This window comes from Triticum dicoccoides, chromosome 5A, assembly GCF_002162155.2.
Source record: "Triticum dicoccoides isolate Atlit2015 ecotype Zavitan chromosome 5A, WEW_v2.0, whole genome shotgun sequence".
Classification (NCBI taxonomy): Eukaryota; Viridiplantae; Streptophyta; class Magnoliopsida; order Poales; family Poaceae; genus Triticum; species Triticum dicoccoides.
The window spans coordinates 131,294,312-131,320,752 of NC_041388.1; positions in this window are offsets into that span (position 1 = coordinate 131,294,312).

Sequence of the window (26,441 nt, forward strand, 5' to 3'; positions counted from 1 at the left end):
ACTAAGTTTCCGGTTAATACAATTCTAGCATGAATAAGAAACATTTATCATGATATAAGGAAATATAAATAACAATTTTATTATTGCCTCTAGGGCATATTTCCTTCATTAGGCTCCCGAGTCGTGATGCTCAGGAGTCCCCCTTGATGTGCAAACAACCCTCGGGAAGGAGACACGAGAATAGGCCTTAGCATTCTGCGTCGGTAGGGCCTGGCTCCGCGCATACCTCAACCGTCGTTGGGTCGTCCGGATCACCAGGACGAGACCAAGAGGTGAGGGGCTACATGACCAGTTAGGCTCCTAAGTCGCGATGCTCAGGAGTCCCCCTTGACATACGAACAGACCTCCATACCTTTGCTTGTCGAGGTCCTGCTGGGGAGGGGCACGCGAAGATCAGGACCGAGGGACTTGGCGCGGTGGCGTACACTAGGCGTGGCCTGAGCGTAGTCACCGTGCCCAGCCCCCTCGTGTGACTCTCCCAAAGGGAAAGCGTTGAGGTGAGGCTGAACACCGAGCCTGGTGGCTCCCCGAGGTTATTGCGGACGCGAGGCCACCCTCAGTTGTTTATCACCAGAACGGAGCATGGCGCTTCCGCTCTTGCACGGGCATAGCCGCTCCTCGACCGTGTCAACTACCAGCACGGAGCATGGTGCTTCCACTAGTACGTGGGTGGGGGATCCCTCTGAGTGGAGCCCCCGGGGCGTGTACAACCCGCCCTGACACATGGCTCGCACGATAGGGCTAGAGGAGGTGTGTATGGGCAGCCGTGAGCCATCGTAGGACTCACGAGGCCCTACCTCAAGGCGGGTTGCGCCTGAATTTGATTCAGAACACTTGTGATAGCCCTGCGAGATGGTTAGGCGACTTGTGGCAAAAGAATCTCCTGAGGTTATCGCATGAGAAGGCCAAAACACCAACGACCCCAGGAGGTGACGTGAACGGGGCTGGCCCGTGAGATAGAGTTCAACCGTTGGGTTTGTTGACGCTGCAGGGACGGACCCGAGCACATACGCTATGCCCATTCTTCTCATGTGAATGTCCTAAAGAAAGACAACCGACGCGCCGCTCCCACGATGGCGAGGCACTGGGTCGCGCACCCTAACTTACCCGCCTCCGATTAGCTCATGCGAGAACAAGGCACCAATGACCATGGGAGGTGATGTGCACGGGAGCTAGCCGGCGAGCTAGACCTCAGCCACTTGGGTTTAGCGACGCTGCAGGGACGGACCCGAGTGGAGACGCCGTGACAGTCCTTAATCATGAGGAGGTCGTGGGTGGTCTTGCAAGGGCGTACACCGTTCATGGTGACGAAGCACTGGACATACATATCATAAATGAACTCATGGATAGGGTAGAGCTAGTTCTGATAGATGCAAAATGATACATGCCGCAGGGACGGACCCACGCGGCTTGGGGATAATGCAGCCCGAGGGGCACCCCAAACTGAACAAACCAACAAGATGTCACCTGGCACCATTGCCGAAGAGATGTTGCAGAAGTGAAGGCGCGTGCTACAGAAGTCACTCCTCATGAGCCGCCCAGGCCCTAAACCTCGGGAGGCTCTGAGGGCCCGGGGAGCTCGTGAGGATCCGTCGCCATCTCCGTCGGGATCGCCTGGTGCCTCACCTCCTGAGCCGCCATGATGCTCTGCAGTGATGCTGATGCCCGACAACCCTGCTCAGCAAGCCGAAAGGCATGCGAACATAGCTGTGAGGGGGGCCCTCACACCGGCCAACGTGTGATGGCCAGAAGCGCTCCTGAGATGCGGCCCTGTTGAGCCCCGGGATGTTGATGCAGACGCGTAGCTCGCTATCCTTGCCGGTACAAGGAGCTGCACCGGGTGGTGGGCGGCGGTCACCGCGTATAGCTCTCGCCACTTGAAGCTCCTCGGTTGCCTTGGTGATGAATTCCTAAGCACCTGGCTCCCCATGCCTTGTGCCTACCTAGCGGAAGCGCGCGCTGAAGCACGCCTCCACATGGTGCCCAAGCGCCTCCCTCGTGACGTTGGCTAGGTCAGAGGCCCTCCAGAGGAGAGCCCCCGAGCCCAGCCTAAGAGGGGCGCCGGGTGTACCTTCCTATGTGAGAGAGGGAGGCGCCCCGGTTGTAGGCGCTGGTCCTGAGGTGGTGCCACTGGGCACCACGCTCTCATGAGGTTCTTGGCGGAGCAGCTGCTTCTTCTTCTTGGGGACAGCCTCAGGAGGGTAGACAGTGCCTTCATCGTATGGATTCTCGACTGCCGCAGCCTGGTAGTGTTGGAAGTATGCCCTAGAGGCAATAATAAAATGTTTATTATTATATTTCCTTGTTCATGATAATTGTCTATTGTTCATGCTATAATTGTGTTATCCGAAAATCGTAATACATGTGTGAATACATAGACCACAACACGTCCCTAGTGAGCCTCTAGTTGACTAGCTCGTTGATCAAAAGATAGTCATGGTATCCTGACTATGGACATTAGATGTCATTGATAACGGGATCACATCATTAGGAGAATGATGTGATGGACAAGACCCAATCCTAAGCATAGCTCAAAGATCGTGTGGTTCGTTTGCTATAGCTTTTCCGAATGTCAAGTATCATCTCCTTAGATCATGAGATTGTGCAACTCCCAGATACCGTAGGAGTGCTTTGGGTGTGCCAAACATCACAACGTAACTGGGTGACTATAAAGGTGCACTACGGGTATCTCCGAAAGTGTCTGTTGGGTTGGCACGAATCAAGACTGAGATTTGTCACTCCATATGACGGAGAGGTATCTCTTGGCCCACTCGGTAATGCATCATCATAATGAGCTCAATGTGACCAAGTGGTTGATCACGGGATCATGCATTATGGTACGAGTAAAGTGACTTGCCGGTAACGAGATTGAACGAGGTATTGGGATACCGACGATCGAGTATCGGGCAAGTAACGTACCGATTGACAAAGGGAATTGTATACAGGATTGATTGAATCCTCGACATCGTGGTTCATCCAATGAGATCATCGAGGAGCATGTGGGAGCCAACATGGGTATCCAGATCCCGCTGTTGGTTGTTGACCAGAGAGTCGTCTCGGTCATGTCTGCGTGTCTCCCGAACCCGTAGGTTCTACACACTTAAGGTTCGGTGACGCTAGGGTTGTTGAGATATTAGTATACGGTAACCCGAAAGTTTTTTGGAGTCTCGGATGAGATCCCGGACGTCATGAGGAGTTCCGGAATTGTCCGGAGGTGAAGATTTATATATAGGAAGTCAAGTTTCGGCCATCGGGAAAGTTTCGGGGGTAATCGGTATTGTACCGGGACCACCGAAAGGGTCCCGGGGGTCCACCGGGTGGGGCCACCTATCCCGGAGGTTCCCATGGGCTGAAGTGGGAGGGGAACCAGCCCGTAATGGGCTGGTGTGCCCCCCTTGGGCCTCCCTCTGCGCCTAGGGTTGGAAACCCTAGGGGTGGGGGGCGCCCCACTTGGCTTGGGGGGCAAGCCACCCCCTTGGCCGCCGCCCCCCTTGGAGATTCCATCTCCTAGGGCCGGCGCCCCCTAGGGGTCCTATATATAGTGGGGGGAGGGAGGGCAGCCGCACCCTAGCCCCTGGCGCCTCCCTCTCCCTCCCGTGACACCTCTCCCTCTCGCTAAGCTTGGCGAAGCCCTGCCGAGATCGCTGTTGCTTCCACCACCACACCGTCATGCTACTGGATCTCCATCAACCTCTCCTTCCCCCTTGCTGGATCAAGTTGGAGGAGACGTCTTCCCAACCGTACGTGTGTTGAACGCGGAGGTGCCGTCCGTTCGGCGCTAGGTCATCGGTGATTTGGATCACGACGAGTACGACTCCATCAACCCCGTTCTCTTGAACGCTTCCGCTCACGATCTACAAGGGTATGTAGATGCACTCCCCTCTCCCTCGTTGCTAGATGACTCCATAGATTGATCTTGGTGATGCGTAGAAAATTTTAAAATTCTGCTACGTTCCCCAACAGTGGCATCATGAGCTAGGTCTATGCGTAGTTTCTATGCATGAGTAGAACACAAAGCAGTTGTGGGCGTCGATAATGTCAATTTACTTGTCGTTACTAGTCTTATCTTGATTCGGCGGCATCGTGGGATGAAGCGGCCCGGACCGACCTTACACATACGATTACGTGAGACTGGTTCCACCGACTGACATGCACTAGTTGCATAAGGTGGCTAGCGGGTGTCTGTCTCTCCCACTTTAGTCGGATCGGATTCGATGAAAAGGGTCCTTATGAAGGGTAAATAGAAATTGGCATGTCACGTTGTGGTTTTGGCGTAGGTAAGAAATGTTCTTGCTAGAAACCTATAGCAGCCACATAAAAACTTGCAGCAACAATTAGAGGACGTCTAACTTGTTTTTGTAGCATGTGCCGTGTGATGTGATATGGCCAAAAGGATGTGATGAATGATATATGTGATATATGAGATTGATCATGTTATTGTAATAGGAATCACGACTTGCATGTCGATGAGTATGACAACCGGCAGGAGCCATAGGAGTTGTCTTAATTTATTTATGACCTGCGTGTCAACATAAACGTCATGTAATTACTTTACTTTATTGCTAAAGCATTAGCCATAGTAGTAGAAGTAATAGATGACGAGACAACTTCAAGAAGACACGATGATGGAGATCATGGTGTCATGCCGGTGACAACGATGATCATGGAGCCCCGAAGATGGAGATCAAAAGGAGCAAATGATATTGGCCATATCATGTCACTATTTGATTGCATGTGATGTTTATCATGTTTTACATCTTATTTTCTTAGAACGACGGTAGCTTAAATAAGATGATCCCTCGTAATAATTTCAAGAAAGTGTTCCCCCTAACTGTGCACCATTATGAAGGTTCGTTGTTTTGAAGCACCACGTGATGATCGGGTGTGATAGATTCTAACGTTCGCATACAACGGGTGTAAGCCAGATTTACACAAGCAATACACTTAGGTTGACTTGACGAGCCTAGCATGTACAGACATGGCCTCGGAACACGGAAGACCGAAAGGTCGAGCATGAGTCGTATAGAAGATACGATCAACATGAAGATGTTCACCGATGTTGACTAGTCCGTCTCACGTGATGATCGAACACGCCCTAGTTGACTCGGATCATGTTTCACTTAGATGACTAGAGGGATGTCTATTTGAGTGGGAGTTCATTGAATAATTTGATTAGACGAACTTAATTATCATGAACTTAGTCTAAAATCTTTACAATATGTCTTGTAGATCAAATGGCCCACGTTGTCCTCAACTTCAACGCATTCCTAGAGAAAACCAAGCTGAAAGATGATGGCAGCAACTATACGGACTGGGTCCGGAACCTGAGAATCATCCTCATAGCTGCCAAGAAAGATTATGTCCTAGAAGCACCGCTAGGTGACGCACCCATCCTAGAGAACCAAGACGTTATGAACGCTTGGCAGTCACGTGCTGATGATTACTCCCTCGTTCAGTGCGGCATGCTTTACAGCTTAGAACCGGGGCTCCAAAAGCGTTTTGAGCAACACAGAGCATATGAGATGTTCGAAGAGCTGAAAATGGTTTTCCAAGATCATGCCCGGGTCGAGAGATATGAAGTCTCCGACAAGTTCTTCAGTTGTAAGATGGCGGAAAATAGTTCTATTAGTGAGCACATACTCAAAATGTCTGGGTTGCATAACCGCTTGACTCAGCTGGGTGTTAATCTCCCGGATGACGCGGTCATTGACAGAATCCTTCAGTCGCTTCCACCGAGCTACAAGAGCTTTGTGATGAACTTCAATATGCAGGGGATGGAAAAGACCATTCCTGAGGTATATTCAATGCTGAAATCAGCGGAGGTGGAGATCAAAAAGGAACATCAAGTGTTGATGGTTAATAAAACCACTAAGTTTAAGAAAGACAAGGGTAAGAAGAACTTCAAGAAGGACAGCAAAGGGGTTGCCGCGCCCGGTAAGCAAGCTGCCGGGAAGAAGCCAAAGAATGGACCCAAGCCCGATACTGAGTGTTTTTATTGCAAGGGAAGTGGTCACTTGAAGCGGAACTACCCCAAATACTTAGCGGACAAGAAGGCCGGCAACACTAAAGGTATATGTGATATACATGTAATTGATGTGTGCCTTACCAGTACTCGTAGTAGCTCCTAGGTATTTGATACTGGTGCGGTTGCTCACATTTATAACTCAAAGCAGGAGCTGCGGAATAAGCGGAGACTGGCGAAGGACGAGGTGACGATGCGCGTCGGGAATGGTTCCAAGGTTGATGTGATCGCCGTCGGCACGCTACCTCTACATTTACCTACGGGATTAGTTTTAAACCTCAATAATTGTTATTTAGTGCCAGCTTTGAGCATGAACATTGTATCAGGATCTCGTTTAATTCGAGATGGCTACTCATTTAAATCCGAGAATAATGGTTGTTCTATTTATATGAGAGATATGTTTTATGGTCATGCCCCGCTGGTGAATGGTTTATTCTTAATGAATCTCGAGCGTAATGTTACACATATTCATAGTGTGAATACCAAAAGATGTAAGGTTGATAATGATAGTCCCACATACTTGTGGCACTGCCGCCTTGGTCACATAGGTGTCAAACGCATGAAGAAGCTCCATGCAGATGGACTTTTGGAGTCTCTTGATTACGAATCATTTGACACGTGTGAACCATGCCTCATGGGTAAAATGACCAAGACTCCGTTCTCAGGAACAATGGAGCGAGCAACCAACTTATTGGAAATCATACATACTGATGTGTGCGGTCCAATGAGTGTTGAGGCTCGCGGTGGCTATCGTTATGTTCTCACCCTCACTGATGACTTGAGAAGATATGGGTATGTCTACTTAATGAAACACAAGTCTGAGACCTTTGAAAAGTTCAAGGAATCTTAGAGTGAGGTTGAGAATTAACGTGACAGAAAAATCAAGTTCTTGCGATCAGATCGTGGGGGAGAATACTTGAGTCAAGAATTTGGCACACACTTAAGGAAATGTGGAATAGTTTCACAACTCACGCCGCTTGGAACACCTCAGCGTAATGGTGTGTCCGAATGTCGTAATTGCACTCTATTGGATATGGTGCGATCTATGATGTCTCTTACCGATTTACCACTATCATTTTGGGGCTATGCTTTAGAGACTGCCGCATTCACTTTAAATAGGGCTCCATCGAAATCCGTTGAGACGACACCGTATGAATTATGGTTTGCTAAGAAACCTAAGCCGTCATTTCTAAAAGTTTGGGGATGCGATGCTTATGTCAAGAAACTTCAACCTGAAAAGCTCAAACCCAAATCGGAAAAATGTGTCTTCATAGGATACCCTAAAGAAACTATTGGGTATACCTTCTACCTCAGATCCGAAGGCAAGATCTTTGTTGCCAAGAATGGATCCTTTCTAGAGAAAGAGTTTCTCTCGAAAGAAGTAAGTGGGAGGAAAGTAGAACTTGATGAAGTATTACCTCTTGAACCGGAAAGTGGCGCAACTCAGGAAAATGTTCCTGAGGTGCCTGCACCGACTAGAGAGGAAGTTAATGATGATGATCATGAAACTTCAGATCAAGTTGCTACTGAACTTCGTAGGTCCACAAGGACACGTTCGGCACCAGAGTGGTACGGCAACCCTGTCTTGGAAATCATGTTGTTAGACAACGGTGAACCCTCGAACTATGAAGAAGCGATGGCGGGCCCAGATTCCGACAAATGGCTGGAAGCCATGAAATCCGAGATAGGATCCATGTATGAAAACAAAGTATGGACTTTGACTGACTTGCCCGATAATCGGTGAGCCATAGAAAATAAATGGATCTTTAAGAAGAAGACAGATGCGGATGGTAATGTAACCATCTATAAAGCTCGGCTTGTCGCTAAGGGTTATCGACAAGTTCAAGGTTTTGACTACGATGAGACTTTCTCACCCGTAGCGAAGAAGAAGTCCATCCGAATCATGTTAGCAATTGCCGCATTCTATGATTATGAGATATGGCAAATGGACGTCAAAACGGCATTCCTTAATGGTTTCCTTAAGGAAGAATTGTATATGATGCAGTCGGAAGGTTTTGTCGATCCTAAGAATGCTGACAAGGTGTGCAAGCTCCAACGCTCGATCTATGGGCTGGTGCAAGCATCTCGGTGTTGGAACATTCGTTTTGATGATATGATCAAAGCGTTTTGGTTTACGCAGACTTATGGAGAAGCCTGCATTTACAAGAAAGTGAGTGGGAGCTCTATAGCATTTCTCATATTGTATGTGGATGACATACTATTGATGGGAAATGATATAGAATTCTTGGAAAGCATAAAGGCCTACTTGAACAAGTGTTTTTCAATGAAGTATCTTGGAGAAGCTGCTTACATATTAGGCATCAAGATCTATAGAGATAGATCGAGATGCCTCATTGGTCTTTCACAGAGTACGTACCTTGACAAGATATTGAAGAAGTTCAATATGGATCAGTCAAAGAAGGGGTTCTTGCCTGTATTGCAAGGTACGAGATTGAGCACGGCTCAATGCCCGACCACGACAGAAGATAGAGAAAAGATGAGTGTTGTCCCCTATGCCTCGGCCATACGGTCTATCATGTATCCTATGTTGTGTACCAGACCTGATGTAAACCGTGCCATAAGTTTGGTAGGAAGGTACCAAAGTAATCCCGGCATGGAACACTGGACAACGGTCAAGAATATCCTGAAGTATCTGAAGAGGACTAAGGATATGTTTCTCATTTATGGAGGTGACGAAGAGCTCGTCGTAAAGGGTTACGTCGATGCTAGCTTCGACACAGATCTGGATGACTCTAAGTCACAAACTGGATACATGTATATTTTGAATGGTGGGGCAGTAAGCTGGTGCAATTGCAAGCAAAGCTTTGTGGCGGGATCTACATGTGAAGCAGAGTACATGGCAGCCTCGGAGGCAGCACAAGAAGCAATCTGGGTGAAGGAGTTCATTACCGACCTAGGAGTCATTCCCAATGCGTCGGGCCCGATGACTCTCTTCTGTGACAACACTGGAGCTATTGCCCTTGCCAAGGAGCCCAGGTTTCACAGGAAGACCAGGCATATCAAGCGTCGCTTCAACTCCATTCGTGAAAGTGTTCAAAATGGAAACATAGATATTTGTAAAGTACATACGGACCTGAATGTAGCAGATCCGTTGACTAAACCTCTCCCTAGAGCAAAACATGATCAACACCAGAACTCTATGGGTGTTTGATTCATCACAATGTAACTAGATTATTGACTCTAGTGCAAGTGGGAGACTATTGGAAATATGCCCTAGAGGTAATAATAAAATGGTTATTATTATATTTCCTTATTCATGATAATTGTCTATTGTTCATGCTATAATTGTGTTATCTGGAAATCGTAATACATGTGTGAATACATAGACCAGAACACGTCCCTAGTGAGCCTCTAGTTGACTAGCTCGTTGATCAAAAGATAGTCATGGTTTCCTGACTATGGACATTAGATGTCATTGATAACGGGATCACATCATTAGGAGAATGATGTGATGGACAAGACCCAATCCTAAGCATAGCTCAAAGATCGTGTAGTTTGTTTGCTATAGCATTTCCGAATGTCAAGTATCATCTCCTTAGACCATGAGATTGTGCAACTCCCAGACACCGTAGGAGTGCTTTGGGTGTGCCAAATATCACAACGTAACTGGGTGACTATAAAGGTGCACTACGGGTATCTCCGAAATTGTCTGTTGGGTTGGCACGAATCAAGACTGGGATTTGTCACTCCGTATGCCGGAGAGGTATCTCTGGGCCCACTCGGTAATGCATCATCATAATGAGCTCAATGTGACCAAGTGGTTGATCACGGGATCATGCATTACGGTACGAGTAAAGTGACTTGCCGGTAACGAGATGGAACGAGGTATTGGGATACCGACGATCGAGTCTCGGGCAAGTAACATACCGATTGACAAAGGGAATTGTATACAGGATTGATTGAATCCTCGACATCGTGGTTCATCCGATGAGATCATAGAGGAGCATGTGGGAGCCAACATGGGTATCCAGATCCCGCTGTTGGTTGTTGACCAGAGAGTCGTCTCGGTCATGTCTGCGTGTCTCCCGAACCCGTAGGGTCTACACACTTAAGGTTCGGTGACGCTAGGTTTGTTGAAATATTAGTATACGGTAACCCGAAAGTTGTTCGTAGTCCCGGATGAGATCCCGGATGTCAAGAGGAGTTCCGGAATGGTCCGGAGGTGAAGATTTATATATAGGAAGTCAAGTTTCGGCCATCGGGAAAGTTTCGGGGGTAATCGGTATTGTATCGGGAAAATTTTAAAATTCTGCTACGTTCCCCAACAGGTTGGCGTGCTCGAGAGAGCACATCATGTCCTTCTCCTTGCAGGCAACCGTGATGATGTCGCGGCTCCCTGGCATCTTGAGGACATTGTATCCATGGTGGGTGACTGCCATGAACTTGGCCAGGGTCGGGTAGCCAAGGATGGCATTGTACGGAAGGCGAATGTGAGTGACGTCGAAGTCAATGAGCTCGATGCGGTAGTTGTCGCGGTGCCGAAGGTGACAGGGAGGTGGATATGCCCTATCAGGGTGGTGGAGCCGTCGGTCACTCCTGAGAAGGGCTTGGTGGGTTGTAGCTGGTCATAGGGCGCCTGGATTCGGTCGAATGTCTCGATGGAAAGATTGTTGAGCCCCGCACCGCCATTGATGAGAGTCTTGGTGATGAGGATGTTGCTGATGGTTGGTGAGCAAAGAATCAGGAGAGCACCGACAGTTGCCGCACACTTGAGCTGGTCGGACGAGCTGAAGGTGATGGTGCACTTGGACAACCTAAGCGGATGCGTAGCCTCGAGCTTGGGAAGGGCCGCGTTCACCTCACGAGCAAACTGCTTGAAGATGCGATGAGAGGCAGGGGCCTGAGCACTTCCTAGGATGCATGCGGTGGCACGAGGCTCCTGGAAGCCCCCAACCCCCTCATCTTGGTGGTGATCGTCGTTCCTTCTTGGTGGTGGTGGCAGCGGAGGGAGGCCAGCGTTGCCCTGAGGACGGTCCTCACGAGGCTGGTCCCTCCAGGGGCCCTCGCGAGGCTGGCCCTGCCAGCGTTCCTCACGAGGCTGATCACGCCACTCTTGGCGGGGGTTGCGGCCGTCCCAGTGTCTCCACTTCAGCCTCCTCCGCGACCATACCCTCGATCGTTGTGCTCGGGGTGATGACCGAGGCACCCATCGCGGATGGCCTGGAGCTCCTGACAGTCGTTGGTGTTGTGGTTGTGCACGTTGTGGAAGACGCAGAACAGGCGGCTGCCCTTGGATGGCTCTGGGTGATCAAAACCGCGCTTCATCTCTGGTTCGGCCGCGAGCACGGCTGCCCCCTTGCACTTCATGTCCTTGGCCTTGGTCTTCTTGTCTTCTGGTTCAGCTTCAGGGGGCTCGAGAAGGGAGAGGTGCCCCTCCTCAGCTCTCGCACACTTGGTCTCCATGTTAATCATCTCCAGAGCCATGCACAGGTCATCGTGTATGGCGAGATCCTCCTTCATCTTGACATTGCGGACGCCATCAGTTAATGCCGAGATGATGGTCTCGTCCGACACCTTGGGAATCTTGAGGCGAACACTGTTGAAGCGCTGGATGTACTTCTGCAAGGTCTCCCCTGACTGCTGCTTGATGCGCTGCAGGTCACTCGTTGCCGGCGGCTGGTCGTGGGTGCCCTAGAAGTTGGCAACGAAACGCTCTCGCATTTCGTCCCAGGAGGAGATCGATACCGCGGGAAGGTTCAGGATCCATGAGCGCGCGCCATCCATGAGGGCAATGGGAAACCAGTTTGCCATAACCTTCTCGTCACTGTTGGCTTCCTCGATGCTCAGCTCGTAGAGCTACAGGAACTCAACAGGGTCAGGGGTGACATCATCGCATGGAGGCTGGTCGGGCTTGAACTTCCCCAGCCAGACGATGCTATGTAACTTCGGAGCAAAGGCGCGGCAACCCTCTGTGGTCCCAGGAGCCCATCGTGGAGGTGGAGCCTGATACTGGCGCTCCCGCGCCACCTCCGTAGGCAGCGCACGGTCTTGACGTGGTGGTGTTGGGAGTGCACGAGCATCTTCTTGTGGCTGCTGGACCACCTGACAGCTTTCTTCTTCACGCGTCGGCGCCCTGTGCGACGGGTCACGCCGCGGGGCCTTACGCCTTGGACTGACTGCGATGTCTTGACGGGGAGGTGGAGGAGGTGCACTGTGGGCTACATCACCCACAGAAGGCGGTGGGCGAGGCAACGAGAGAGATAGTGCAGGAGAGCCCCCAGCGGCGCTGACAAGCTCGACGATGCTGTACAACCAGTCTTTGTAGAGGTCGTCGACAAGGCGATAGAGCAAGAGCTCGCCCGCTATGAGCAACACAGACTACGCGTCCACCGGCCCGTGATGAGCATGGGACGACGAACCAACCGGAGTCAGCGACGGGGTGGCGGTGCGCCCATGACGCCGCACGGAGGGGTGCAGCGAAGAAGCTTGTTGCTCGTGCCCCGCCGGGCCGGTAGCGGCGTTCGCCACTGGAGACGAGGGACGGCGAGGACAGCCGTCACCCCCCGGCGCCGTCTGAGCGACGTGGGCAACAAGAGTGGCCCGACGTTCAGCACGAGCTCGACGCGCGTCAGCCATGGAAGCGGTGGAGAGGTGGCGGGTCGACCGGCGGAAGAGAGGCTCCGACGCACCCCTACCTGGAGCGCCAAATGTCAGATTTCGGGTTCCGCAGACCCTTGAGAGGTTCGAACTCTGGGGTGCGTGCGAAGAACTCGTCCTCCCCAGTATGCCTACTCGCTAATCTTACAGCCTAGCCCGACGGACTGAATGGAAAAGAGACACAATAGTTTACCCAGGTTCAGGCCACCTTGTGGTGTAAATCCCTACTCATGCTTTGTGGTGGATTTTCCTCGAGGGGCCGAGGATGAACTAGTACAGTGGGAGAACAACCTTAGGAGGAGGAGGAGTGTTCTTGAGCTCAATGAGCTGGTGGGTGTGAGGATGATCTGAATGATCCGTCCCCCTCTATGGTGGTGGCTAAGTCCTACATAGGGGCCTTGGTCCTCTTCCCAAATGGAGGTGGGAAGGGATCCCACAACGGCCAAATTTGTAGGGAGACAACTAGTACATGCTATCCTGACAAAAGTAGTCTTCGCCTGCAAAAGCCTCTGGTCGTGACGCTGTGGTGGCCTCGGCGATGACCTCCGTCCTGCTGTCCTGGTGTAACGCCCTCGATGCGGGTATATCTCCCACGTGTCAAAGCACGACTTAGAGGCATAACCGCATTGAAAGCAATGTCGCAAGAGAGGTAATCTTCACACAACTCATGTAATACATAAGGGAAAGAGATACATAGTTGGCTTACAATCGCCACTTCACACAATACATGAATAAAGCATTACAACATCCAAATACAATCAAGGTCCGACTACGGAACCAAAATAAAAGAAGAACCCCAAATGCGACAAAGGTCCCCAATCGACCCCAACTAGGCTCTACTACTCAACTAGAACGAAACAACACAAAGGACAAGATCTCCATCGAGCTCCTCCTGGGCTTGGCAGCGCCATCTGCATGGTAACCTCGGCACCTGCAAGCTGGTTTTGGAAGTATCTGTGAGCAAGACCACCCGATGCGCCGACATCCCGATAGGAGCTGCACATATCTCATTCTCAGGGCACACCGGATAAGCTAAGCGTACGGGAGCCAACGTAACCCAAGTTACCAAGGGACGGCCCCGCACGGTGCTCTGGGTTGGACCAACACTTAGACAAGCACTGGCCCGGGGGGGTTAAAATAAGATGACCCTCGGGATGTGCGACTCCCAAGGGAAAAAGGCTAGGTGGCGAATGGTAAAACCACGGTTGGGCCTTGCTGGAGGAGTTTTATTCAAAGCGAACTGTCAAGGGGTTCCAATTATAACCCAACCGCGTGAGGAACGCAAAATCCGGGAACATAACACCGATATGACGGAAACTAGGGCGGTAAGAGTGGAACAAAACACCAGGCATAAGGCCGAGCCTTCCACCCTTTACCAAGTATATAGATGCATTAATTAAATAAGATATATTGTGATATCCCAACAAGTAAACATGTTCCAACAAGGAACAACATCTCCATGTTCCAACAAGGAAAAAACTTCAATCTTCACCTGCAACTAACAACGCTATAAGAGGGGCTGAGCAAAGCGGTAACATAGCCAAACAACGGTTTGCTAGGACAAGGTGGGTCAGAGGCTTGGTTCAACAATATGGGAGGCATGATAAGCAAGTGGTAGGTATCGCAGCATAGGCATAGCAAAAGAGCGAGCAACTAGCAAAGCAAAGATAGTAGTGATTTCGAGGGTATGATCATCTTGCCTGAAATCCCGCAAGGAAGAAGAACGAGTCCATGAAGAAGACAAACGGACGTAGACGAACGGGTCCTCACAAACGCGACGTTGCCGGAACCAACCCGAAGAAGCAAACACCGGAAAGAAGCACACAACATAGTAAACAACCAACACATGAACATGGTATGATATGCGGGATGCGGTATGCGGTGCATATGCATGATTTGCGAAGGAAAGATGGAACTTGGCCTCAACTTGGAAATGTGAGATGAAATTGCTTGAAAACGATATAAAGATCACCGGAATCGGAGTTACGGTTTGGAAATGGCAAGCAATTCAAATATAACACCGGTCTGCGATTATCAGCAAGTAGCCATCTAAATGCAACAAGACAAACATGCTACATCACTCAAACATGGCAACAAAATACATGGCAGGGATCCGTTCATGATGCCTAACAAAAGATGAACACTGAGCTACGGCCAATTCATACATTAACAGGTTCAAACAAGCATGGCAAACGTGCAATTGGTAAACAGGTTTCAGACTTAGTGAAATTAACACAAGCCTGGAATTTCAGATCAGGTAGCACCCTTTGGAGCATGAAAACTATATGCTATAGGACCTGAACATGGCAAAGTAAAGCATGGCATGGAGCTACTCAAAGAGCTTAACAAAAGTCCCTTAGTGACCTTGAACCAAAAGGGATCAGAAAATACAATTGCAAGCATGTGAACATAGCAAAAACATAATCAGTTCACAGACTTAGTGAAAAACTGGAGCATGCAAATCAGATATCAAGTAGGCATGTTTACGAGCTCGATGCACTCACTATAGAGCAAGTCATGACAATCTAAGCATACACCCATCAATAATACACAAAATACAAGCTAGACATGGCAAGAACAAAAACATAGCATGCACGGATCAACTACAACATCATCGGCAAAATCGCTAACAAGTAGACAATCTGCCCAGATTCATGAAATAGCAAAAGTAGAGCTCGATTGACTCAAGCTAGGGTGCTCCATAATTGCAAACAAAGACATGTATGGATAGAGCAGTACAAGATTAACAAATCATCCTTACTGATCATCCTCAAAAGAGGCACGGATCACTAGGAAACAACATGAACATATGGCAATATGAGATAAACAGTCCCAGGACTTAGTGGAAATGCTAAGTCCCTGAAATCAGCATTAACGAATGCTCCACTTTGCAAGCTTGTGCTACTCATCACGAAAATACATGGGTTGCACCTTTGGATAGATGGCAAAACATATAACAAAACACATGTAGAGCTCAGGGGCATATCATGCACACATTAATCATGGCAAAAATGACAAATAGCTATTTGGTGCAGCAGATCTGACAATTAACTCAAATAGCACTCTTCTAACAGCATTTCGGGCATCAAGATGAACTCAAATGAAAATGATGCAATGAGATGAAATGATGTGCTCTTTGAGACGGACATTTTGATATGCTACATGCATGAAACGGATCTACGGATGCGGAGTCACGACATGATGAACATGGGCATATGAAACATGGAAATCTCGGGGACGAGGGCGCGCGGCGTTTGGTCCAACTCCCGGTGGATCTCATCCACCGGAGCAGATCCGGCCGGGATGGGCTCCGGCGAGGAAAACTGGCGAGCTCTAGCGACGTACGCCAGCGCGGGGAGCGGCGATGGCGGCGAAGGAGCAGGGCGCCGGCGGGGCGGGCGGCGGCCTCGTGGCACGGGAGCCGGCCGGCTTCGGCGCGCTGGCTGGAGAAGCTTGGCGCGGCGGCGGACGACAGTTCCGGCGATGGTGAGGCGCGGTGGCGCGCGTGCATGGCGGCGGGCGCGGACGCCGAGGAGTTCCGGCGAGGTCCCGGCGAACCCCGGCAAGAGAGAGGCGGCAGCGGAGAGGTCCGGCGAGCTGGGGCGCCTGGCGCGCGGGCGGCGGCGGCTCTGGGCCCGCGTGGGCCCGATCCGGGTTCTGCGGGCCGCGGCGGGCGCGTGAGGAGAGAGAGGGGGCGCGGGCGACACATGGCGGCGGCGGATTCGCTGGAGTCGGCGGCAGAGCTGAGGTGGCATCCTCTGATTGGTGGAGGTGAGCTGGCCGGCGGAGCGGACATGTCCGGGCGGCGCGTGGCGGCGGCGCGAGGAAAAGGATTAGGGTTTCGTCTGCGCGAGAATTTCGGAGGGAGACACATATTTATAGGTAGAGGGAGCTAGGAGAGTCCAAATGAGGTGCGGTTTTGGGCCACGCGATCGTGATCGAACGCTCTAGATGATGGAGAGGGTTTTGGTGGGTTTTGGGCCAAATTGGAGGGGTGTTGGGCTGCAAGACACACGAGGCCTTTTCGGTCCCTCGGTTAACCGTTGGCGCATCAAACGAAGTCCAAATGGTACGAAACTTGACAGGCGGTCTACCGGTTGTAAACCAAGGCCGCATGACAAGTCTCGGTCCAATCCGGAAATGGTTAATCCCCACACATGAGAAGAAGGTAGAAATGACCACCGGAGGAGAACGAAGCGCCGGAATGCAAAACTGACAACAGGGAAAATGCTCGGATGCATGAGACGAACACGTATGCAAATGAAATGCACATGATGACATGATATGCGATGCATTACACGCAAGCAATGACAAGGCAACAACAGCGAATAACTGGACGACACCTGGCACATCGGTCTCGGGGCGTTACACATGGCAGTCTTGGTCTTGGTGCACCAGAATGGAAACCTTTGGCTGATTCCTTGGGACTCTACGCCTGTGCTTGCTTCCTTAGCACCAAAGAGGAAACTCGCACACTGCACCCGCCTGGCCTTGGTCATTGTCGGTGTCAAAACTGGCAGATCTCGGGGTAGGGGGTCCTGAGCTGTGGATTCTCGAATCAATGGTAACAGGAAAGAAGGAGACAATGTTTTACCCAGGTTCGGTCCCTCTTGATGGAGGTAAAACCCTACGCCGTGCTCTTGTTTATATTGATGGAGTATCAAGTACAGAGTTTATCTATCTCGAGATCATATGTTGTGGTCTAAAACCTGAGGGTATGGTGAATAATGTCATAATAATCTAGCAGCTAGTCTGGCCTCGGCTTATATAATGTACCGGAGGCCTAGGATAACAAGAGTCCTAGTCGAATATGTTGGTGGAGAGGAGTCCTTGTCTTGATCATCAAGTCTTGTGGAATCTTCCTCGTGTGCGGCATGGGCTACCCGAAGTGGCCCATGAGTGAACCTCCATGGGGGTCCTTGGCCCGATCCACCTGGTCAGGAGACGACATGGTGAGTACCCCCTAGTCCAGGACACCGTCAGTTGCCCCCTGAACCGGTCTTCAAGTTGGGGACGCTCCTCGATTCTTCTGAACTGTTTTTCATCTTTGGTCGTCGGTCTTGAAAACTGGTTCAACAAATCTTCTTATCTTTGATCTTGAGGATCGCCGAAGTAAATCCAAAGAGTTTACACGTCGGGTATCCTGAGGAGCCCCTTTAAGTTATTGGCCGTTATCAATGCCTTGTTATTTTTACGCCCACCTCGGGTTTGAAGTGTTTCTCGTGCAGCGGTGTCCTCTCGCGTCCGAGCTCCAACGCCGGACTTCATTCGAGGTATCTTTTGCAGCCGAGCACCAACGCCGGACCGCTTTCGAGCTTCAACGCCGGAATGTATCCAAGCTCCAACGCTGGACTGTATCCGAGGTGTCATAGATTACCTTAGTCTTAAAAAAGTTTTAGCCGAGCGTAATGCCGGAAATGCCCTCTAAGGAGCCAGCCACTTGCATTCGAGCTATATGCCGAACTGCTTCCGAGGTGGCTCAGCACCTCGGTCATGGGCTGATTGTTTGTGGATTTTATTTCTGATGCGTATAAATTTATTTGCTGAAGAGATGTATGGCCAGTAGCCCTCAAGGTGTCTGTCGGCCTAAATCCGAGATGCACCTGAAGGAAAATATGAAACCGTTGATCCTAGTAGCTTCTGAGACTCAGGTCGTGAAATCGGCCTGAGGATCAACTCCTAGCTCGGCAGCATACATAGGAATAGAAATGGAGTGTAATATATTAGAGGTAATAGTGATCGACGGACGGGTCCTTGAGAGAGGGTTTTGAGAAGTCGCCGTGATATATTAGCTTGATGCCGGATAAGTCCCAGATGGTACTTATTGTTGTCCGAAGACGCGTTTGCCCATAGTTCGGTCCAACCGAACATTGAGCACTTTGAATTTTCTGCACTGAATAGGCAATGCAGTAGCCCCCGAGACACTGGTCGGGTGGCAACACCTAATCAGGGGATTGATACGCCCCTTTTAATATTAGTGAATAATAAGCCTGAAGGCTAGTAGCCCCCTAGCCTTAATGTGGGAACGGGTGGCCGAATTAAGGATCGATATCTAGAGTAAAATCACAAATTATGTGTAATGATTCTACGTATCCAAGTACTTTACATCATTAATGCTCGGATCAGCATTGTACAAAACTTTGTTGACCGACCATCGGCTTCAACCTCCTCGGCCAGAAGCCGGGGAGTGTTTGTCCTACTTTATGAAGCTGTTATAAGGGCAAAGATTGATGGAAAACAAGGCAATCCGGCCATACGGTTTTATAAACAAAGGTACGCAGAGAGATATGAAACATCTTCCAAAGAAATTAATCCCGCTATCGGTTCCTTTCTTTGGGTTGTCATGCTGATCATGATCATGAAACCTCACCTCCAATCATGATCATGCCAAAAGGGACAATTGCATTTTTACCCCTAGTTGGTTCCTACCCACGGGTTTTTCCCTTGCTTTTCGAGCTTGCTCAGTTTTGCCCTTACTTTTTCCATCGAGGTCCCTCGAATGCCCTTTGACCGTTTGACCAAAACTTTGAAAATTTATAAGTAATTCATATGAACTCGGAAAAATGTAAATAAGATATCAAAATGTTCAGATAAACATTAACTTTATGTGCATATCATTTGCATTCTGGATGAAAGGACCCTTTAAACTACCTGTGGTAATTAATGTAATTAACATTTTTTAATATAAAAAGGTATAAAAATATTTTCTTTCATGAATAAAAATTACATGCAAATGTAGGTGATGTTTTCTGAACATCCTGATATCTTATTTGCATTTTTCTGAGTTCATATCAACTTGTTATGAAGTTTCGAAATAATGGTCAAAGTCGTTAGAACATTCATAACAAGATGATACGAACTCAGAAAAATGCAAATAAGATATATGGATGTTCCGAAAACATCACCTACATTTGCATGTAATTTTTATTCATGGAAAAAAATATTGTTTATACATTTTTATTTTTAATAATGTTAATAACGTTAGTTACCTCAGGTAGTTTAAAAGGTCCTTTTGTCTTGAATGCAAATGATATGCACATAAAGTTAATGTTTATCTGAACACTTTGATATCTTATTTGCATTTTTCTAAGTTAATATGAATTAGTTATGAATTTTCAAAGTTTTGGTCAAAGGGTCAAAGGGCATTCGAGGCACCACGATGGAAAAAGTAAGTGAAAAACTAAGCAAGCTCGAAAAGTAAGGGCAAAACCCGTGGGTAGGAACCAACTAGGGGTAAAAATGCAATTATCCCCTTATAAAATGCCTATGCATAGGAAGTATGTTATACTTAAATGTGTTTGTCACATGTATTATGAAGCTCTCTTTGTGCTTCAATCCTTGCCTTTCATGAGAGCATCATTGAGATCTCAAAGCCTACCTAATGGCTATAAATCAAGAGCTTGTTGGGAGACAACCCAATAGTTATTATTTATATTTTTGGTGTGTTCACACAATTATTCCTTCGGTAATGATTGTGTTATTATGTTTTAATTAGTGTTTGTGACAAGTGAAGCCTTTGGGATGATTTGGTTGATAGTTGACTTTATTCTGTGAAGAAACAAAAAACCTTTGCGCCGAGTGCTAGAATTACTATAATTCACGGAAACGTGATAACATTCTGAAATTTTTACACATGATTGATATACAAATTGCCCATGTTGTCCAAGTTTTTCAGATTTATTTGGAGTTACATAAGTACATTGTTTGTTCAGATCATTACAGAATGTCCTCTTTTAGATAGATTATGTTTTTGTTGCATAGTTTGCTTGTTTTAATGATGCTATGGATTATATCAGGGGGGTGGGTATAAGTCATGGAGAAGTTAGATTACATTAGGTATTATGCAATAATTAAATATGATTGGGTTCATAACAGTACCTAAAGTTTATGATTTGCTTATTATACTAACGGATCTCATGAGGTTTTTGTTGAGTTTTGTGTGCTGAAGTTTTAAAGTTTTGGGTGAGATCACGATGGATGAAGGAATAAGGAGCGGAAAGTCCCTAAGTGATGCTTCTCCAAGGTACCTATTATTTACGAAGTATTCATGCCATGTTTACAATAATTTTATATGGTTTTGGTATGATTTGGATGGAACTAACCCGGACTGATGCTGTTTTTAGCAGAACTACCGTGGTGTTGTCTTTTGTGCAGAAATAAAAGTTCTCCAAATGCAACAAAACTTTGTGATGATTTTTTTGGAACAAACGAGGCACTAGAATCTTTGTGGGAGGGCCAGAAGAGCCACGAGGTGGGCAAAACCCACATGGGCGCTCTAGAGGGGCCTGGCTTGCCCCGGTGGATTGTGGTCACCTCGAGACCCATCTTCACGTGATTCCAACGCTTAAAAACCCTATAAATAGAGAAACCATCAGAAATAACCCTAGATAAAAAGTTCCGCCGCCGCAAGCCTCTGTAGCCACGAAAAACCAATCTAGACCCCGTTCGGGCACCCTGCCGGAGGGGGAAATCATCATCGGTGGCCATCTTCATCATCCCGGTGCCCACCATGATGAGGAGGGAGTAGTCCACACTCGGGGCTGTGGGTTTGTACCAGTAGCTATGTGTTTAATCTCTCTCTCTCTCTCTCTCTCTCTCTCGTGTTCTTGAGATGTCACGATCTTGATGTATCATGGGCTTTGTTAATATAGTTGGATCATATGGTGTTTTCCCCTTTCTATCGTGTTGTGAATTGAGTTTTCCCTTTGGGATTTCGTTATTATCAGATTGAATACTTTTATGGATTGAGCCATGGTGACAATGGGGTATCATATTGATTCACTTGATGTGCATTTTGGCACTCAAGTTGTGGATTCCCGAGGTGACATTGGGGTAATATATGCATAGGGGTTGATGCATGTTCTCATCTTTGCTTCTCCGGTAGAAATCTTGGGGCACCCTTTGAGGTTCTTTGTGTTAGATTTAGTATTATGAATCTGAATTGGTTTTGGTTTTATGTTAGTACGAACTCTTGATAGATCAATCGGAAAGAATGACTTGGTGTTATTTTAGTATGAAGTTTTGACAGATTGATCGGAAAGGTTAACTTGGTATTATTTTAGTACGAACTCTTGGATAGATCGATTGGAAAGAATAGCTAGAAACAATCTCTTGTTATGTTCTCCGCTAGATAATAACTTTGGAATGATTCTTCATCGCACGTTTAGGTATGGTTATATGATCCAATTATATTAGCATTGTTGAGAGATTGCACTAGTGAAAGTACGGACCCTATGCCTCATTTTCAAGCATTGAAATACCGTTTGTGCTATATTTTACCAATTGCTACCTTGCTCTTTTTTATCGTTCCTATTAGAAAAATCAATATCTACTATCAATACTATGCTTTTATTACCATCTCTTCGCCGAACTAGTGCACCTATACAAATTACCATTGTATTTGGTGTGTTGTGGACACAAGAGACTTTTTGTTATTTGGTTGTAGGGTTGTTTGAGAGAGACCATCTTCATTGTACGCCTCCCATGGATTGATAAACCTTAGGTTATCCACTTGAGGGGAAATTGATACTGTCCTACACAACTCTACGCTTGGAGGCCCAACACGAGTCTACAAGAACAAGTTGTGTAGTAGACATCAAGCTCTTTTCTGGTGACGTTGTCGGGGAGGTGAGTGCTTGAAGGTATATCTTGATCTTGCAATTGAATCTTTTAGTTTCTTGTTTTATCACTAGTTTGGTTTATAAAGAGGAAACTACAAAAAAATGGAATTGAGGTTGCATCATATTATTCATCTTTTTAATGTCTTTCGTGAAAATGATGGAAAGGAAAATTGTGCTCAATTGATAGAAGAATAATTCTATAAAATGTTTGGCATAAAATCCTTGAATGATAATCATGATTGCAATGTTGCTAGTATGAATTATTTGAATATCCAATATGTTAATGATATGCAAAGCCATAAGCTTGGGGATGCTATGTTTGATAAAGATGATATTTTTAGTCCCCCGAGTTTTGATGAGAAAATTTCTTATGATGAAAGCATGCCTCCAATTTATGAAAGCATGCCTCCTGTTTATGATGATTATATTGATTAAAGTGGGTTAGGAAGAGTGTCAACTCAAGGTAATGACCCCACTATTTTGCAGGGTGTTGAATCTTATTGTAATAATTATGAAAGTGGATTTGGAGAGGTCATGACTTTATTTAGTGATGAATCCACTATTTTGGAAGAGGTTTCAATTGACTATGATAAAAAAGTTGCTATCTATGATGATTATTGTGATGACATGTATGCTATAAAGAGTAATGATATCCATGAAACTTGTCATGTTCAAATTGATTATGTAAATCAAGTATCTCATAATAGCTATTTTGGTTTGTTTGCTCCCACTACTATTCATGAGAACAAATTTGCTTATGTGGAGAGTAGTAAAATTTCTATGCTTGTGGATCATGAAAATAATGCTTTATTTGATAGTTATATTGTTGAATTCATTCATGATGCTACTAAAAATTACTATGAGGGAGGACCATAAGGTTCTACATATCTCCATAATATCAAGTTTCCTATGTGTTGAAAATCTTGAAGTTATGCTTGTTTTACATTCCTATGCTAGTTGATTCTTGTTCTCATGAATTATTTGCTCACAAAATCCCTATGCATGGGAAGTGGTTTAGGCTTAAATGTGTTTTTCATGTGTTTCATGATGCTCTCTTGCATGTTTCAATTCATATCTTTTATGCAACCATCATTGAAATCATCATGTCTAGCTAAAAGGCATTAAAGAAAAGCGCTTGTTGGGAGAGAACCCAACACATTTACCTACTATTTTTGTGAACACATTAGGGATGAAAATGGAGTGGAAAGTTTCCGCTTTTCTGGAGGAAAAATGGAAACGGAGAGGAAATATGAAAACGGGAATGGAAATTTGCAAAATGGAAATGGAAATGGAATTTTTTATGCGGAAACGGAAACAAAAACGGAATGGTGTTTTCCGGTGGAACACACGTGGAAACAGAACTTTCTGTTTCTATTAATATGGAACTTCTGTTTCTACTATAGCCTCATGGCTACTTTGTAGCCAACTACCAAACAACACACAATGACACAATGAGTAGAATGAGCAGAATGTATCATTTGAGTACCAACTTTTACTACCACACACATACTCAGCTAGACTATATAAGGAATTGTCATGTACTACTACAATACTACCCTATGTTACCGACACAACCATATTAATTTGTAGACATGTTAAGAATTCCATCAATTTGTTTGTTTTTTGTTTGTATTTCTCTATGATTCAAGGGGATTAAGTGCTGGTTAATACACAGTTTTGTTTCCGTGTCCACTTTGTATTCGCTCCATCTTTGTTTCCGGTAGTATCTGTTTCCGTATTCGTTTCCGGGGTTTCTGTATTCGCTTCCACTTCTATAAAAAAATATGAAAACAAATATGATAGCAACCAGTTCCGTCTATTTCCGCGCCGTTTTCATCCCTAGATCACATGATTAAGCTACTGTATCAATCATGTTTTATAGCTTTTCTTTCAATAAAGTGCCAAGTAAAGCCTTTGGGATAGTGTGGATGATAGTTGATTTGATTCTATGGAAAAACAGAAACTTTTGCGCCCAATAACAGAATTGATCTGCTCCGCTGGAACGTGATAAATTCTTGAATCTTTTACATATGATTTATATACAAACTTCCCACGTTGTCCTAATTTTTCAGAATTTTTGGAGTAGCAGAAGTATGGTGGTTGTCCAGATATTTATAGTAGGCATTGTGTGAGAACAAATATTTATCTTGTCTTTGACAGTACCAAAGTGAATGGTTTGCTCTTCATCATACTAACCTATCTCATGAAGTTCTATTAAATTTTGTGTGATTGAAGTTTTCAAGTTTTGGGTGATATATCGATATGAGGAGAATAAGGAGTGACAAGAACCTATGCTTGGGGATACCCAAGACACCCCAAAGGTAATATTCAAGTAAGATCCAAGCAACTAAGCTTGGGGATGCCCCGGAAGGCACCCCCTCTTTTGTCTTCAACATTATCGGTAACCTCACTTGGAGCTATATTTTCATTCGTCACATGATATGTTTTTTTCTTGGAGCGTCATTTTATTTTGTTAGGATTTGCTTTCTGTTATTTATAATAATGTTTTCCGTCTTTTATTTCAATAAAAATGTCAAGTATAGCCTTTACCATGCTTATTTTACAAGTCTATATGTTGTTGTTTAAAAACAAAAGGTTCTCTATCATTGTTTGAATTATTCTGGAAATTCAGAACATGATAAAATCTTGAAATTTTGACACAATAATCTAAAACAAATTTTATACAGTGTGGTATTTTTTTTAGAATTTTTGGATTTATAGAACTATGAATCTTTTTGCATCCTTTATAGACTATCCTGTTTGGGTAGATTGCCGTTATGTTTGTATATGTTTGCCTGTTTAATGATTCTATTTGAGGATAGGAGTATTAAATATGCAGAGGAATTTAGTATGCAATTTTAAATAATAATTTTAGGTATTCTCTATAGTAGATAATGATAAGGTTATTGCATTGATTTATACTAACTTATCTCACGAGTTCTTGTTGAGTTTTGTGTGGATGAAGTTTTAAGATTTAGGAAAACCGTGATATAAAAGGAATTAAGGAGACACAAAAGCTCAAGCTTGGGGATTCCCAAGGCATTACAAATTATTTTTTCAACAAGTCTGAAGCATCTAAGCTTGGGGATGCCCCGGTAGGCATCCCACCTTTCTTCTTCAACAATAATCGGTTACTACCGGTTGAGCCTAAGTTTTTGCTTCTTCACATAAGGTGTGCTTCTCTTGGAATGTCATTTTGTTTTGTTTTGCTTGATGTTTTAACAAAATACTTAGATATGAAAGTTTTAAATAAGAGAGAGTCATCAATTAGCTACCCATTTACTTAACTACTCGCTTGATCTTCACTTATATCTTTTTGAGTAGTTTGTCTTTTACTCTTGTGCTTCACTTATATACTATGAGTAAATTGTTGAATGAATTGAATATCATGAAGTGGAAATTATATGTTCATATTATGCCTAGTAGTAGTTTCACATTAGGTTTAGAAAGTGAAATCTTTTGAAGCTTGACAATCACAATATTGGTCATACAAGCAATTCATGAATGATTAGTATAAGGAAGAGAACTTTCACATACAAATATATTATCTTGGACATCTTCTATGATTGTGAATACCCCTTAATTATTTTCAAACTTGAGCAAATAAGTTCAAGTTGAACAAGGAATACAATGTAATGTGTCATGGTTGTGTATATTTGCATAGAAGTTATATTGTCATGGATCCTCCAATGTGTGCTGTTTGCCTAGGATCTTTTGCTAGCCAAAAATTTGTATTAAGTAGAGATACTACTTGTGCATCCAAAAATCCTTAAACCCAATTTCTTGCCGTGAGTGTCCACCATACCTACCTATGGATTGAATAAGATCCTTCAAGTAAGTTGTCATCGGTGCATAAAGCAATAAAAATGTCCTCCTAAATATGTTTGACGATCTTTTATTGTAAGGGAAAATTGAGCGTTGTACGAACTTGTGATGGCAAAGTAATAAAAGCGACAGACTACATAATAAAGGTTGCTATCATGAGGGGCAATATAACATGACGTTCCTTTGCATTAAGAGCCTGGGCATCCAAATAAAAAGCGCATATCAACCTCTGCTTCCCTCTGCGAAGGGTCTATCTTTTGCTCTTTATTATTTACTTTTATGCAAAAGTCTGTAGTATGCATTCTCATTTCAACCTCAACTATTCTCGAGTTGGCAAGCATCATGTGGTGGGGAAA